We start from the raw sequence: 18,522 nt of genomic DNA, 5'->3' as shown, positions 1-18,522 counted from the left end.
AATTCTGCCAAAAAGGAAAAATCCTAAATAAATATAAAAGAATTCTAAAAATGCCAAAAACACTTTTCACCGTCTAAATAGAATATTTAGAACAAAGTGAACATTTTTCTGGCCTAAAAAATGCAATTTTGAAAAATGCATATTTTCTAATTCAAATAAATCTCGAATAAAATCCAAATAAAATATTTATTTGATTTTAACATTTTCCCTCCAATATTTCTCTTTATTTTGGAGAAGTCATTTTATCTCCTCTCCTTTTTTATTTTTAATATTGGAAATATTTCATAGAGAAAATATTAAAACCAAAATAATCCTGTTTTCAAATTTGAGAAAATTCAAATATGAAAATAAATGAAATCCCCAACTCTCTCCGTGGGTCCTTGAGGTACTTAAGATTTCTAGGATCATAAACGAAATGAAAATAAAAATATGATATGCATATGATGACCTATGTATAACATCCAAACTGAAAATTGGGATGTTACAGTTTATCAATGTCATTGTCTACATTCCTCTTTTCCTCCTCCCATATATATGTTCCTGATCATCTGCCTTATTAGTAGTTTGAGAACCACCTACCTCCTCAAACATCCTCATATTTTGTTGCAAAATCTCTTGTTTTCTTTTAATCCCTCTTTCCAACCTCATTTTCATAATCTCCATTTATTTCCTCCTCTTCTCTTCTACTATTAGTTCTACCGCCTGTCTACCATTTCTTTAGCCAGCTATAGCTTAAGAAGTAAAGTTTTCTCCCCTTCAGATATTTGATATGTCTCCAACGTATCTATAATTTACGAAGTATTCATGCCATGTTTACAATAATTTTATATGGTTTTGGTATGGTTTGCATGGAACTAACCCGGACTAACGCTTTTTCAGAAGAACTACCGTGGTGTTGTATTTTCTGCAGAAATAAAAGTTCTCCATATGCAATGAAACTTTTTGACGATTTTTTTTGAACAAAAGAGGCACTAGAAGCTTCGTGGGAGGACCAGAAGGTGAAGGAGGTGAGCACAAGACACCTAGGCACGCCAGGAGGCCCGGGCACGCCAAGCTGGGTTGTGCCCACCTCGAGGCCCATCTTCACGTGAAACCGACGCCAAAAAATCCTATAAATACAGAAACCTCCAAAAATAACCCTATATCAGAAGTTCCGCCGCCGCAAGCCTCTATAGCCACAAAAACCAATCAGGAGTCGTTCCGGCACCCTGCCGGAGGGGGAAATCATCACCGGAGGCCATCTTCATCATCCCTATGGTCTCCATGATGAGGAGGGAGTAGTCCACCCTCGGTGATGAGGGTTTGTACCAGTAGATATGTGTTTAATATCTCTCTCTCATGTTCTTGAGATGGCACAATCTTCATGTATCGTGGGCTTTATTAATATAGTTGGATCATATGGTGTTTCTCCCTCTCTATCTTGTTGTGATGAATTGAGTTTTCCCTTTGAGATTTTGTTTTATTGGATTGCATACTTTTGTGAATTTGAGAGCACTTGATATATGTCTTGCATATGAATACCCGTGGTGACAATGGGGTATTATATTGATTCACTTGAGATATGTTTTGGCACTCAACTCATGGATTTCTGACGTGACATTTTGGTAATCTATGCATAGGGGTTGATGCACGTTCTCGTCTTTTGTTTCTACGGTAGAAATCTTGGGGCACTCTTTGAGGTTCTTTGTGTTGGATTGAGTATTATGAATCTGAATTTTCTTTGGTGTTCTTTTAGTACGAACTCTTCGTACATCGATCAGAAAGAATAACTTGGTGTTATTTTACTACGAACTCTTGATAGATCAATCGGAAAGAATAACTTGGTGTTATTTTAGTACGATAGACGATCAGAAAGAATAGCTACAAACAATTTCTTCTTATGTTCCCCGCTAGATAGGAACTTTGGAGTGATTCTTCATCGCACGTTGAGGGATGGTTATATGATCCAATTAGAATAGCATTGTTGAGAGATTGCACTAGCGAAAGTACGAACCCTAGGCCTCATTTTCAAGAATTGCAATACCGTTTGTGCTTCGTTTTATCAATTGCTACCTTGTTGTTTTTTTGTTCCTATTACAAAATCAATATCTACTATCATTACTACACTTGTATCACCATCTATTCGCTGAACTAGTGCACCTATACAATTTACCATTGTATTAGGTGTGTTAGGGACACAAGAGACTTTTTATTATTTGGTTGCAGGGTTGTTTGAGAGAGACCATCTTCATCCTACACCTCCCATGGATTGATAAACCTTAGGTCATCCACTTGAGGGAAAATTGCTATTGTCCTACAAAACCCTGCGCTTGGAGGCCCAACACGAGTCTACAAGAATAAAGTTGCGTAGTATACATCAAGCTCTTTTCTGGCGCCGTTGCTGGGGAGGTGATGCTTGAAGGTATATCTTTAGATATTGCAATCGAATCTTTTACTTTCTTGTTTTATCACTAGTTTGGTTTATAAAAAGAAAACTACAAAAAATGGGATTGAGGTGGCATCATATTATTCGTCTTTATCATGTCTTTCTTGAAAATGATGGATCGGAAAATTGTGCTCAATTGATAGAAGAAGAATGCACTAAAATGTTTGGCATGAAATCTTTGAATGATGAGCATGATTGCAATGTTGTTAGTATGAATTCTATGAATATCCAAAATACTAATGATGATTGCACTAGTCGTGTTAAAAAAATCCTATAAGCATATCAATTTTGGTTGAGTGCATAAAGTTTGTGAAGACGTGCCTGATAGGGAAGATAGATTTTGTAAGAAGCATAAACATGATAGAACCAATTTTTTTCTCAAAGTGATAGATGAATTTGCTACAAAATTATGTTCTCTTTGTCCTATTACTTGTGAACTTTGCAATAAGGTTGGTCATCTTAATTTCCAATGCTAACTTTTTCATGATTGAATCATGGCCAAATATTGTAATGATTTGATCACGCTTGAATTTTATAATGATCTTTGTCTATTTTTGGGGAGTGAAGAATCGACACATAATAATAGTTGGTTTGAAGTATTCATTCTCACAGACGACATTGAAACTAATCTAAAAAATATCTATATGTTTTGCATGGTAAATTGCAATGAGAATGCTTATATTGCCAACTACAGAAAGATGGGAAAACCAATAGAATATAAAAGGAATACTAATGAAAGGGTAAATATTTCCACTTTCCCTCCTATTGTCTCTCATGATGAAATATGTGACGAGGAGGAGCTCCCTATTCAACCCATCTCGTCAATAAGAAGCTCAAAAATTATTTAAACCCACACATGATGTGGTTAAAAGAAGAAAGAATGAGGGTAAAAAGTTATCTGTCCCAAATAATGTTGCTCCTATTATTGTTGTGCCTCATGAAAATGAATCAAAAATAATTGCAGAAGATGATGCACTTGATGATGATATTGCTTCTTTGTCTTATGGCACAATGTCCGAGAGAACTACTGATGATGATTTTGTTATGCCTATTGCTTGTTGTGATGATTATGATTGGGAAGATAATGATACTTCTTATAATCTTGGAAATATTTTTGGCACCAACTTGGGAAATTATGATGATAGAAATTGTTATACCGTTGGTGCTATTCATACTATTAATGATGAGAGTGATTATGCTTATGATATGCCAAGCCACAAGCTTGGGGATGCTATGTTTGATGAGAATGACATGTTTTAGAATTTATTTGCTGCAATTAATGTTTGTCTCAAGCTTGGGGATGCTATGCTTAATGAAGATGATCTTTTTAGCCCCCTACTTTGAATGATCAAATTTGCTATGATGATTGCATGCCTCCTATGTATGATGAGAACGAAGTTGCTACTTATGATGATTATTGTGATGATATTTATGTTATAAAAATTAGTGATAATTATTGTCATAACTTTGAATATCCTTTTACTAAACATTACTCTTTTAATGTGGAAACAATTTATAGTATTCAAGTTTCCTATGATACTCCCACTATTATGAATGAGAATAAAATTGCTTATGTGGAGAGTAATAAAAATACTATGCTTGTGGATCATGAAAGGAATGCTTTGTGTGATAGTTATATTTATGAATCCATTCATGATGCTACTGAAAATTATTATGAGAGAGGAACTTGTGATTCTTGATGGTCTCGTTATGTTTCAATTCTTTACCTTTATGCGAGCATCATTGAAATCATCATGCCTAGCTAAAAGGCATTAAAGAAAAGCGATTATTGGGAGACAGCCCAACATTTATGCCTACTATTTTTGTGTGTTCACATGATTAGGATATTGTAGTAGTCATGTTTTATACCATTTGTTTCAAGAAAGTGCCAAGTAAAGCCTTTGGGATAGTGTGGATGATAGTTGACTTGATTCTGTGCAAAAACAGAAACTTTTGTGCCCAGTCCAGGAATTTCTAAATATCACTTGAACGTGTTTTGGATCTGAATTTTTTACAGATGATTGTTATACAAATTCCGTATATTTTCCTAATTTTTCAGAAGTTTTAGAGTTGCAGAAGTATGGTCATTGTCCAGATCACTACAGCATGTTCTGTTTTTGATAGATTATGTTTTCAATGCACAGTTTGCTTGTTTAGTGTTTCCATAGCTTATATTAAGTGATATAAATTGTGGAAATGATAAGGTACAGTAGGAATTATTATAGAAAAATTATGAATCTTGTCTTTGACAGTACCCAAGTGAATGATTTGCTCTTTATCATACTAACCAATCTCACGCAGTTCTTGTGTGACTGAAGTTCTCAAGTTTTGGGTGAGATATCGATATGAGGAGAATAAGGGGTGGAAAGACACTAATCTTGGGGATTCCCAATGCACCCCCCAAGGTAATATTCAAGGAAGATCCGAGCAACCAAGCATGGGGATGCCCCGGAAGGCACCCCCTCTTTCGTCTTCAACATTATCGGTAACCTCACTTGGAGCTATATTTTTATTCATCACATGATATGTGTTTTGCTTGGAGTGTCATTTTCTTTTATTAGGATTTGCTTTCTGTTACTTAGAATAATGTTTTGTGTCTTTTACTTCAATAAAAGTGTCAAGGATAGCCTTCACCATGCTTATTTTGCAAGTATATGAGTTGCTGTTTCAAAACAGAAAGTTAGACGTTAGTGCGTGAATTCTCTAGAAAAGCCAGAATGTGATAAAATGTTTAAATTTTTTGAAAAATAAGATATGATAAATTTTCTACAGGGTGTTAATTTTTTAGAATTTTTAAAGTTAAAGAAGTATGGATCTTACTTCATCCTTTACAGACTATTCTGTTTAGACAGATTGCTGTTATGTTTGCATTGTTTGCATATGTTTGCTTACTTAATTATTCTATTTGAGGGTAGGAGTATTAAATATGCAGAGTCATTTAGTATGAAATATTAAATAATAATTTTAGTGATTTGCTACAGTAGAGAATGATAATTTTATTGCATTGATTTATACTAACATATCTCACGAGATCTTGTTGAGTTTTGTGTGGATGAAGTTTTTAAGAGTTAGGGCAACCGTGTTATGAGAAGAATGAAGAAAACACAAGAGCTCAAGTTTGTGGATGCCCAAGGCATCCCAAGTTAATATTCCAAGAAGTCCCAAGCATCTAAGCTTGGGGATGCCCCGGTAGGCATCCCACCTTTCTTCGTCAACAATTATCGGTTAGCCTCGGTTGAGCCTAAGTTTTTGCTCCTTCCCTTGATGTCTGATACTCTTGGAATGTCATTTTATTTTCGTTTGCTTGTTGTTTTAATAAAATATTTATATCTGAAAATTTTTAAATAAAAGAGAGTCCTCAAATAGCTACCCATTTACATAACTACTCGCTTGATCTTCACTTATATCTTTTTGGAGTAGCTTGTCATTTTTACTCTTGTGCTTCACTTATATGCTATGAGTAAATTGTTGAATGAATTGAATATCATGAAGTTGAAATTATATGTTCATATCATGCCTAGTAGAAGCTTCGCATTGGGTTTAGAAAGTGAAATCTTTTGAAGGTTGACAATCACAATATTGGTCATACAAGCAATTCATGAATGATTAGTATAAGGAAGAGAACTTTCACATACAAATATATTATCTTGGACAACTTCTATGATTGTGAATACCCATTAATTATTTTCAAACTTGAGAAAATTAGTTGAAGTTGGACAAGGAAGACAACGTAACGAGTTATGGTTGTGTATATTTGCATAGAAGTTATATTGTTATGGATCCTCCAACATGCGGTGTTTGCTTAGGATCTTTTGCTAGCCAAAAATTCATACTAAGTAGAGATACTACTTGTGCATCCAAAAACTCTCAAACCTAATTTCTTGCCATGAGTATCCACAATACCTACCTATGGATTGAATAAGATCCTTCAAGTAAGTTGCCAATGGTGCAATAAGGCAATAAAAATTGCTTCTAAATATGTTTGATCTTTTATTGTAAGGGAAAATTGAGCGTTGTACGAACTTGTGATGGCAAAGTAATAAAAGCGACGGACTGCATAATAAAGGTTGCTCTCATAAGGGTCAATATAACGTGACGTTCCTTTGCATTAAGAGTTTGGGCATCCAACACTGAAAAGCGCATGACAACCTCTGCTTCCCTCTGTGAAGGGCCTATCTTTTACTTTTCAGTATTTACTTTTATGCAAGAGTCAATAGAATGCATTCTCATTTCAACCTCTCTAGTTGGCAAGCATCATGTGGTAGGGAAAGATCTAGGCACATATGGCCAGTCAAATATATTTGATCATGATTTATTATTATTGACAATTATCTCTATGAAAAATGAGTTGGGAGGCAAAACATTAAGCCCCTATCTTTCTCTGTGTTCGATGGATGCCATTTGTTCTAAAAATATGCTTTGAGTACTAGAAATCATAGAAGACTATATGATGATTGAGTATGTGGAGCTCTTACTTAGACTCTGTTGAATAAGTTGAATTGCAATAGTTTGGTGACTAAGAATATAGGTTGTTGAGTTTCAAGAGAAGTCATTGTTTGAACCTTAACATGTGAATTGGTTGCTTGTTTAACATGAAAAGTTTTATGAGAAAGAATTGATGTTATGATGCTACGAAAAGTGATTGAAATTATCATTGATCATACTTATGCACTTTGCTAGCATTCACACTTCATAAATTGTTTCTTTTATCATTTACCTACTCGAGGACGAGTAGGAATTAAGCTTGGGGAAGCTTATATGTCTCCAACGTATCTATAATTTATGAAGTATTCATGCCATATTTACAACAATTTTATATGGTTTTGGTATGATTTGCATGGAACTAACCCGGACTAACGTTATTTTCACCAGAACTACCGTGGTGTTGTTTTTTGTGTAGAAATAAAAGTTCTCCAAATGCAACGAAACTTTTCGATGATTTTTTTTGGAACAAAAGTGGCACTAGAAGCTTCGTGGGAGGGCTAGAAGGTGAAGGAGGTGACTACAAGACACATGGGCGCGCCAGGAGGCCTAGGTGCGCCCAGGTGGGTTGTGCCCACCTCGAGGCCCATCTTCGCGTGAAACTGACACCGAAAAATCCTATAAATACAGAATCCTCCAGAAATAACCCTAGATCAGAAGTTTCGCCGCCGCAAGCCTTTGTAGCCATGAAAAATCAATCGGGAGCCGTTCTGGCACCCTGCCGGAGGGGGAAATCATCACCGGAGGCCATCATCATCATCCCTATGGTCTCCATGATGAGGAGGGAGTAGTCCACCCTCGGGGCTAAGGGTTTGTACCAGTAGCTATGTGTTTAATCTCTCTCTCTCTCTCTCTCTCGTGTTCTTGAGATGGCACGATCTTGATGTATCATGAGCTTTGTTAATATAGTTGGATCATATGGTGTTTCTCCCTCTCTATCTTGTTGTAATGAATTGAGTTTTTCCTTTGAGATTTTGTTTTATCAGATTAAATACTTTTATGGATTTGAGAGCACTTGATATATGTCTTGCATATGAATACATGTGGTGACAACCGGGTATTATATTGATTCACTTGAGATATGTTTTGGCACTCAACTCACGGATTCCCGAGGTGACATCGGGGTAATCTATGCATAGGGGTTGATGCACGTTCTCGTCTTTTGTTTCTCCGGTAGAAATCTTGGGGCACTCTTTCAGGTTCTTTGTGTTGGATTGAGTATTATGAATCTGAATTTGCTTTGGTGTTATGTTAGTGCGAACTCTTGATAGATCAATCGGAAAGAACAAATTCGTGTTATTTTAGTATGAACTCTTGATAGATCGATCGGAAAGAATAACTTGGTGTTATTTTAGTACGAACTCTTGGATAGATCAATTGGAAAGAATAGCTACAAACAATTTCTTCTAATGTTCTCCGCTAGATAGGAACTTTGGAGTGATTCTTCGTCGCACGTTGAGGGATGGTTATATGATCCAATTAGATTAGCATTGTTGAGAGATTGCACTAGCAAAAGTATGGACCCTAGGCCTCATTTTCAAGCATTCAATACCGTTTGTGCTCTGTTTTATCAATTCCTACCTTGCAGTTTTTTATTGTTCCTATTACAAAAATCAATATCTACTATCATTACTACACTTGTATCAACATCTCTTCGCTGAACTAGTGCACTTATACAATTTACCATTGTATTTGGTGTGTTGGGAACACAAGAGACTTTTTATTATTTGGTTGCAAGGTTGTTTGAGAGAGACCATCTTCATCCTACACCTCTCATGGATTGATAAACCTTAGGTCCACTTGAGGGAAAATTGCTACTGTCCTACAAAACTCTGCGCTTGGAGGCCCAACATGAGTCTACAAGAATAAAGTTACGTAGTAGACATCAATATTCCAGAAACATCATGTTCCATACTAAAGCTACACTCATCATTATTCATTTTCTTCTGAACATTACTGTTGACTACATTTTCATATTTTTTTCAACGATAAGCTTCCCAAGGTCACATTAGTTCTACACTGGTCAGTGCTCTTGCTTTTTTGCTTCTTATCAGCTTCTTTTTGTTCTATGGCATCTTCTAGACTATGAAATTCAAACACTTTTCTCTTATTTCCTTCCTCAAACTTATACCACCCCTGTTCTACCACGGATTCCAGTTCAAAGTCAATATCATACAATAGCAAATCTTTGGTAGTTATCTATGTTCTTGATGGGATTTTATGGAGGTCTCTTACTCCCACCTTTAATTTTATTTCTTCTTTTGTATGGATATTTTCCCCGTCTACTTCCACTACTGGTCCCAGGGCAGACCCAATTTCACAGATTCCCAAAAAATGCCTCAAGGTGTTAGGTACCCCATGCATCTACACCCAAAATGAGTGCAACTTCCCTTTAGCTTTGTCATCAGGACTCCAAAAATTCACCTCCACCACAGCACCAGTACCCACCAGGGTGAATTTCTAAAAATTCTTCAACTCCACCAGCTTCGCCTTGTTAGGAAATGATACATCTCCATCGTATCTACTTCTCCTATTGCTTTTGCTCTTGTTTTGGACTCTAATTTGCATGATTTGAATGAAACTAACCCGGAATGACGTTGTTTTCAGCAGAATTACCATGGTGTTGTTTTTGTGCAGAAATAAAAGTTCTCAGAATTGGACGAAACTATTTGGAGAATTATTTCAGAATATATAAAAAATGCTGGAACCAAGAACCATCGGAGGGGGTGCCCTGGCTGGCCACGATACACCAGGGCGCGCCATCCCCTCCAGGCGCGCCCTGGTGGGTTGTGGGGCCCTCGTGGCCCCCCTGACCCTAATACCGACTCCATAAATACCTATTTTTGGAGAGAAAAATAAGATAGGAAGTTTCATCGCATTTCACGATATGGAGCCGCTACCACCTCTTGTTCTTCATTGGGAGGCCAAATCTGGAGTCCGTTCGGGGCTCTGAAGAGGGGAATCTTCGGTATTCGTCATCACCAACCCTCCTTCATCACCAATTCCATGATGCTCCCTACCGGGAGTGAGTAATTCCTTCGTAGACTCGTTGGTCGGTGAGGAGTTGGATGAGATTCATCATGTAATCGAGTTAGTTTTGTTAGGGATTGATCCCTAGTATCCACTATGTTCTGAGATTGATGTTGCTATGACTTTGCCATGCTTAATGCTTGTCACTAGGGCCCGAGTGCCATGATTTCAGATCTGAACCGTTTATGTATCCACTATGTTCTTGACCCGATCTTGCTAGTCATATGCACCTACTATGTGTTATGATCCGTAAACCCCGGGGTGATTGTAATTGGGATACTTTCCGGTGATGACCGTAGTTTGAGGAGTTCATGTATTCACTATGTGTTAATGCTTTGTTCCGGTTCTCTATTAAAAGGAGGCCTTAATATCCCTTAGTTTCCTTATGGACCCCCGCTGCCACATGAGGGTAGGACAAAAGATGTCATGCAATTTCTTTTTCATAAGCACGTATGACTATTTACGGAATACATGCCTACATTATATTTATGAACTAGAGCTGGTTTTGTATCGCCCTAGGTTATGACTATTATATGATGAATATCATCCAACGAATTCACCGATCCAATGCCTACGAGTTTTCCACATATTGTTCTTGCTAAGTTACTATTGCTTTTGCTGCTGTAACAACTGGTACAAAATTATTACTATTATTGTTATCGTTACTATTAGCACTGCTATCAAACTACCATATTATTGTGCTACTGATTACTTTGCTGCAGATATTTAATTTCCAGGTGTGGTTGAATTGACAACTCAACTGCTAATACTTGCAATATTCTTTGGCTCCCCTTGTTGGGGACACACGTAACAAGAGGCCGATGAAGGGTCAAAATATATTAAAGCATGGGGTCCACACATCATGTGGGTCTAGATAAATCTCATACAGACGTACTATCCACTCGGAAATATCGACGAACTATCCACTCGGAAGACAGTTAACCACTCGGTCGTATGGCTCACTCGGACGACAGTTTATGGCTCACTCGGATATGCGAAGACCAACAGTCGACAAGGCAGTCGAAGCATCAACTGACGTTGCGACATCAATGCCCCCACTTTGTAACATAGGAGGTGAGGGGGTGGCGCACTCTATATAAGCCACCCCCACCACTAGACTTAAGGCAGGCCCTGATACGTCTCCAACGTATCTATAATTTTTTATTGTTCCATGCTATATTATATTCTGTTTTGGACATTAATGGGCTTTATTATACACTTTTATATTATTTTTGGGACTAACCTATTAACCGGAGGCCCAGCCCAGAATTGCTGTTTTTTGCCTATTTCAGAGTTTCGCAGAAAAAGAATATCAAATAGAGTCCAAACGGAATGAAACCTTCGGGAACGTGATTTTCGGAACGAACGTGATCCAAAGGACTTGGACCCTACGTCAAGACATCAACCAGGAGGGCACGAGGTAGGGGCGCGCCTACCCCCCCCCCCTGGGCGCGCCCTCCACCCTCGTGGGCCCCATGTTGCTCCACCGACGTACTTCTTCCTCCTATATATACCTACGTACCCCCAAACTACCAGATACGGAGCCAAAAACCTAATTCCACCGCCGCAACCTTCTGTACCCGTGAGATCCCATCTTGGGGCCTTTTCCGGAGCTCCGCCGGAGGGGGCATCGATCATGGAGGGCTTCTACATCAACACCATAGCCTCTCCGATGATGTGTGAGTAGTTTACCTCAGACCTTCGGGTCCATAGTTATTAGCTAGATGGCTTCTTCTCTCTTTTTGGATCTCAATACAATGTTCTCCCCCTCTCTTGTGGAGATCTATTCGATGTAATCTTCTTTTGCGGTGTGTTTGTTGAGACCGATGAATTGTGGGTTTATGATCAAGTTTATGTATGAACAATATTTGAATCCTCTCTGAATTCTTTTATGTATGATTGGTTATCTTTGCAAGTCTCTTCGAATTATCAGTTTGGTTTGGCCTACTAGATTGATCTTTCTTGCAATGGGAGAAGTGCTTAGCTTTGGGTTCAATCTTGCGGTGTCCTTTCCCAGTGATAGTAGGGGCAGCAAGGCACGTATTGTATTGTTGCCATCGAGGATAACAAGATGGGGTTTATATCATATTGCATGAGTTTATACCTCTACATCATGTCATCTTGCTTAAAGCGTTACTCTGTTCTTTTGAACTTAATACTCTAGATGCATGCTGGATAGCGGTCGATGTGTGGAGTAATAGTAGTAGATGCAGACAGGAGTCGGTCTACTTGTCTCAGACGTGATGCCTATATACATGATCATACCTAGATATTCTCATAACTATGCTCAATTCTGTCAATTGCTCAACAGTAATTTGTTCACCCACCGTAATACTTATGCTCTTGAGAGAAGCCACTAGTGAAACCTATGGCCCCTGGGTCTATTTTCCATCATATTAATCTCCCGTCAACAAGCTATTTCTGGCGCAGTTTTTATTTTGCTTTCTTTACTTTGCATCTTTATCATAAGAAATACCAAAAATATTATCTTATCTTATCTATCAGATCTCACTCTCGTAAGTGACCGTAAAGGGATTGACAACCCCTTTATTGCGTTGGTTGCGAGGATTTATTTGTTTGTGTAGGTGCGAGGGACTCGTGCGTGGCCTCCTACTGGATTGATACCTTGGTTCTCAAAAACTGAGGGAAATACTTACGCTACTTTGCTGCATCACCCTTTCCTCTTCAAGGGAAAACCAACGCAGTGCTCAAGAGGTAGCAAGAAGGATTTCTGGCGCCGTTGCCGGGGAGTCTACGCAAAAGTCAACATAGCAAGTACCCATCACAAACCCTTATCTCCCGCATTACATTATTTGCCATTTGCCTCTCGTTTTCCTCTCCCCCACTTCACCCTTGTCGTTTTATTCGCCCTCTCTTTTTCGTTCGCTTCTTTTTCGCTTGATTCTTGTTTTCTCGTGTGTTGGATTGTTTGCTTGTCATGATGGCTCAAGATAATACCAAATTGTGTGACTTTACCAATACCAACAACAATGATTTTCTTAGCACTCCGATTGCTCCTCTTACCGATACTGAATCTTGTGAAATTAATGCTGCTTTGTTGAATCTTGTCATGAAAGATCAATTCGCCAGCCTTCCTAGTGAAGATGTCGCTACCCATCTAAATAGCTTCGTTGATTTGTGTGATATGAAAAAGAAGAAAGATGTGGATAATGATATTGTTAAACTGAAGCTATTTCCTTTTTCGCTTAGAGATCGTGCTAAATCTTGGTTTTCATATTTGCCTAAAAATAGTATTGATTCTTGGAATAAGTGCAAAGATGCTTTTATCTCTAAGTATTTTCCTCCCGCTAAGATCATCTCTCTTAGAAACGATGTCATGAATTTTAAGCAACTTGATCATGAACATGTTGCACAAGCTTGGGAGAGGATGAAATTAATGATACGTAATTGCCCTACACATGGTTTGAATTTGTGGATGATTGTACAAAAAATTATGCCGGATTGAATTTTGCTTCTAGAAATCTTTTAGATTCGGCTGCGGGAAGCACTTTTATGGAAATCACTTTAGGAGAAGCTACTAAACTCCTAGATAATATTATGGTTCATTATTCTCAATGGCACACTGAAAGATCTACTAATAAAAAAATGCATGTGATAGAAGAAATTAATGTTTTGAGTGGAAAGATGGATGAACTTATGAAATTATTTACTACCAAGAGTGTTTCTTCTGATCCTAATGATATGCCTTTGTCTACCTTGACTCAGAATAATAATGAATCTATGGATGTGAATTTTGTTGGTAGGAATAATTTGGGTAACAACGCGTATAGAGGAAACTTTAATCCTAGGCCTTATCCTAGTAATTCCTCTAATAATTATGGTAATTCCTACAACAATTCTTATGGAAATTTTAATAAGATGCCTTCTGAATTTTAGACTAGTGTTAAGGAGTTTATGAATTCGCAAAAGAATTTCAATGCTTTGCTTGAAGAAAAATTGTTTAAAGTTGATGAATTGGCTAGGAACGTTGATAGAATTTATCTTGATGTTGATTCTTTAAAAATTAGATCTATTCCTCCTAAGCATGATATCAATGAGTCTCTCAAAGCCATGAGAATTTCCATTGATGAGTGCAAAGAAAGAACCGCTAGGATGCGTGCTAAGAAAGATTGCTTTATGAAAGCGTGTTCTTCTAGTTTCTATGAAAATAAAGATGAAGATCTAAAAGTGATTGAGGTATCCCCTATTAAATCTTTGTTTTGCAATATGAATCTTGATAATGATGGGACTGAATATGATCCACCTTTACCTAGAAGGCATTCCAAAAATTCGGAGTTTTTAGATCTTGATGCAAAAATTGGTAAAAGTGGGATTGAAGAGATTAAAACTCTAGATATTAATGAACCCACTATTTTGGATTTCAAGGAATTTAATTATGATAATTGTTCTTTGATAGATTGTATTTCCTTGTTGCAATCCGTGCTAAATTCTCCACATGCTTATAGTCAACATAAAGCTTTTACTAAACATATCGTCGATGCTTTGATGCAATCTTATGAAGAAAAACTTGAGTTGGAAGTTTCTATCCCTAGAAAACTTTATGATGAGTGGGAACCTACTATTAAAATTAAAATTAAAGATCATGAATGCTATACTTTGTGTGATTTGGGTGCTAGTGTTTCCACGATTCCAAAAACTTTGTGTGATTTGTTAGGTTTCCGCGAATTTGATGATTGCTCTTTAAACTTGCACCTTGCGGATTCCACCATTAAGAAACCTATGGGAAGAATTAATGATGTTCTTATTGTTGCAAATAGGAATTATGTGCCCGTAGATTTTATTGTTCTTGATATAGATTGCAATCCTTCATGTCCTATTATTCTTGGTGGACCTTTCCTTAGAACGATTGGTGCGATTATTGATATGAAGGAAGAAAATATTAGATTCCAATTTCTGTTAAAGAAAGGCATGCAACACTTTCCTAGAAAGAAAATAAAATTACCATATGAATCTATCATGAGAGCCACTTATGGATTGCCTACCAAAGATGGCTATACCGAGATCTATCCTTGCTTTTATGCCTAGCAAGGGGCGTTAAACGATAGCTATTGTTGGGAGGCAGCCCAATTTTATTTTTAGTTTTTTTTTTGCTTTTGCTTCTGTTTAGGAATAAATCTTTGATCTAGCCTCTGGTTAGATGTGTTTTTATGTTTTAATTAGTGTTTGTGCCAAGTTAAACCTATAGGATCTTCTTGGATGATAGTTATTTGATCTTGCTGAAAATTGCAGAAACTTTCTTTTCACGAAAATAATTGTTGAAAATCGCCAGAACATGATAAAATATTTATTCCAATTTCTGCTGACCAATAAACAAATTGTCTAGGTCTTCCTATTTGGGCTGAATTTTTGGAGTTCCAGAAGTTTGCGTTAGTTACAGATTACTACAGACTGTTCTGTTTTTGACAGATTCTGTTTTTCGTGTGTTGTTTGGTTATTTTGATGAATCTATGGCTAATAAAATAGTTTATAAACCATAGAGAAGTTTCAATACAGTAGGTTTAACACAAATATAAATAAAGAATGAGTTCATTACAGTACCTTGAAGTGGTGTTTTGTTTTCTTTCGCTAACGGAGCTCACGAGATTTTCTGTTAAGTTTTGTGTTGTGAAGTTTTCAAGTTTTGGGTGAAAGATTTGATGGATTATGGAACAAGGAGTGGCAAGAGCCTAAGCTTGGGGATGCCCATGGCACCCCAAGATCTAAGGACACCAAAAATCCAAAGCTTGGGGATGCCCCGGAAGGCATCCCATCTTTCGTCTACTTCCATCGGTAACTTTACTTGGAGCTATATTTTTATTCACCACATGATATGTGTTTTTTTGGAGCGTCTTGTATTATTTGAGTCTTTATTTGTTAGTTTACCACAATCATCTTTTCATATCTATCAGATCTCACTCTCGTAAGTGACCGTGAAGGGATTGACAACCCCTTTATTGCGTTGGTTGCGAGGATTTATTTGTTTGTGTAGGTGCGAGGGACTCGTGCGTGGCCTCCTACTGGATTGATAACTTGGTTCTCAAAAACTGAGGGAAATACTTACGCTACTTTGCTGCATCACCCTTTCCTCTTCAAGGGAAAACCAACGCAGTGCTCAAGAGGTAGCAGGCCGTCATTCTTCCCCCCGGCTCTCATCTCTCTCGCCATTAGTCTCAGGACTCAGCTCAGGCATGAAGATCTGTTCTCCTCTCTCTCATACACACATTGTAATATCTGGATATATACTCAGATAAAAAAAAGCCTCTACGGAGCATGAGACGTAGGGTTGTTATCTCCACCGTGAGAGGACCGAACTCGCTAAAACACCGTGTCACCCATATGCATCTCGATAGATCATGCTCCCTTACACTACCCCTCTCTATTGTCGGAACCGTTCCCATGACACCTCTTGTGTCAATCTATAAATTTGGGTTGAATACTCTACCCTTGAAAACTGTTATGATCCCCTATACTTGTGGGTTATCAAGACCTTTTTCTGGCGCCACTGCCGAGGAGCATAGCTATATTTGTTGAGTCACTTGGGATTATTATCTATTTATCACTATGAAGAATCTGAAGGATACCAAAACCAATATCGTTCCCTCTAATACGTGAGGAGGTAACATTGCCATCACACTTTGCACTTGATTCACCTTCAGTTTTGAGTAAACTTGCAACACCACCACATGCTATTAATCCTGATATGTCGAAAGTTATTGATGATTCCACTTCTGCTATGAATGATAATTATGATGATGCTAGTACCTTGCTTGATGATAATGTGCCACTAGGTGAATTTCTTGATGAACAAATTGTTAGAGCTAAAGATATTGAGAATGCTGAAACTGAGAATTTTGAAACACCTATTAGATCTAGCTCTCCTAGAGTTGAATTGCCTAACATACCTGAGGGTTATGTTATGGATGAGGAGATAGCTAGAGAATTTCTTGCTTGCAATGATAGAGATGATCTTAAGAAATTATTATGCAAGCGGAAATAAAAAACTTTGAATGCTAGAATGAAATGTGATCCTAAGTTTGCTACTTCACCTATCTTTGTTACTAATAAGGATTATGAATTCTCTGTCAACCCAGAGTTGATTACTTTGGTTGAATCTGATCCTTTCCATGGCTATGAAACTGAAACTGCGGTGGCACATCTTACTAAACTGAATGATATAGCCACCCTTTTTGCTCATGATGAGAAAATTCGCGACTACTATATTCTCAAATTATTTCTATTCTCATTAAAGGGTGATGCTAAGATATGGTACAACACTCTTGCTCCAGGTTGTGTGTGTAGTCCCCGAGATATGATTTACTACTTCTCTAAAAATATTTTCCTCCTCATAGGAAACAAGCTGCTTTACAGGAAATATTTAACTTTGTGCAAATTGAAGAAGAGAGTCTCCCACAATCTTGTGGAAGGCTTCTCCAATTGCTTAATGCTTTGCCTGATCATCCTCTTAAGAAAAATGAAATACTTGAAATCTTCTATAATGGACTAACCGATGCTTCTAGGGACTTCCTAGATAGTTGTGCTCGTTGTGTTTTCAGGGAACGAAACTATTGAACAAGTAGAGGAATTATTGAATAATATATTGAAAAGTTATGATGATTGGACTCTTCCTGAACCACCGCCTAAACCCACTCTGAAGAACAGGGGTATCTTATATCTCAGTCCTGAAGATATGCAAGAGGCAAAGAAATGCATGAAGGAAAAAGGTATTAAAGTTGAGGATGTTAAGAATTTACCACCTATTGGATAAACTAGGTGACTTCCCCGCGCGTTGCTGCGGGATTTAAAGATTAATTTTGGATAAATTTTGTATGATTAAAATAATCCAAATGAGAAGCTATTATTGTCGGAAGTAATTGTGTTTGAACAAAGAGTATGCATGTATGCTAGACCATTGCAGAACGAAAAATTAAACTGGAGTATGCATGTGCTACAAAATAGTTTTATTGGATGATTACATGGCACATTTGATGATGTGGAGGGTTGCATGTTGAGAGAATTAGATTTAGTGGGGATCAACTATTTAGGTATTATAGACATGAGAGGTCTAGACGATACCCCGCGCCTTGCTACAAGAAATTTTGGTCCTATGCACATGATAATACACAAATCGAATTATTTTGTTTGCAGCGCTGATATATGAACTTGTGGTTTTTTTTCTGCAATGGGCATTACGATTGCTTTATAATTACAAAGAAAACAAAATCTGAATTATGCGATTTACCTTTTCACTAAATATAGTGATACGACTCAAGTTATCGCATTTGACTTGCATAAGTATGAATGAAACATAGAATAGGGATTCCAAAACAGAGACTGTATGAAAGATTATGTACATATTGCCATTTTGAGATACTCCTACTTATTTTGTATTATGTGCAACTCTGTTTGTAAATCAATCACCTGCATTGCTAAGAGATTTGATCAAATAAAGGAAACAAACAAATGAATGACCACTGTTGTACCTTGCTTTACTTGACAGTGAGTAATGTAGCCGATCCTCGTCGCTAATTGGCCTTGGCCTACCTACTCAGTACGTGGGCGTCTGGCCTTCATGCCGGTTATAGTGA

The sequence above is a fragment of the Triticum aestivum genome, chromosome 4D (assembly GCF_018294505.1).
Source record: "Triticum aestivum cultivar Chinese Spring chromosome 4D, IWGSC CS RefSeq v2.1, whole genome shotgun sequence".
Lineage (NCBI taxonomy): Eukaryota > Viridiplantae > Streptophyta > Magnoliopsida > Poales > Poaceae > Triticum > Triticum aestivum.
The sequence above is the reverse complement of the archived record's forward strand: the minus strand, read 5'-3'. Positions refer to the sequence as shown.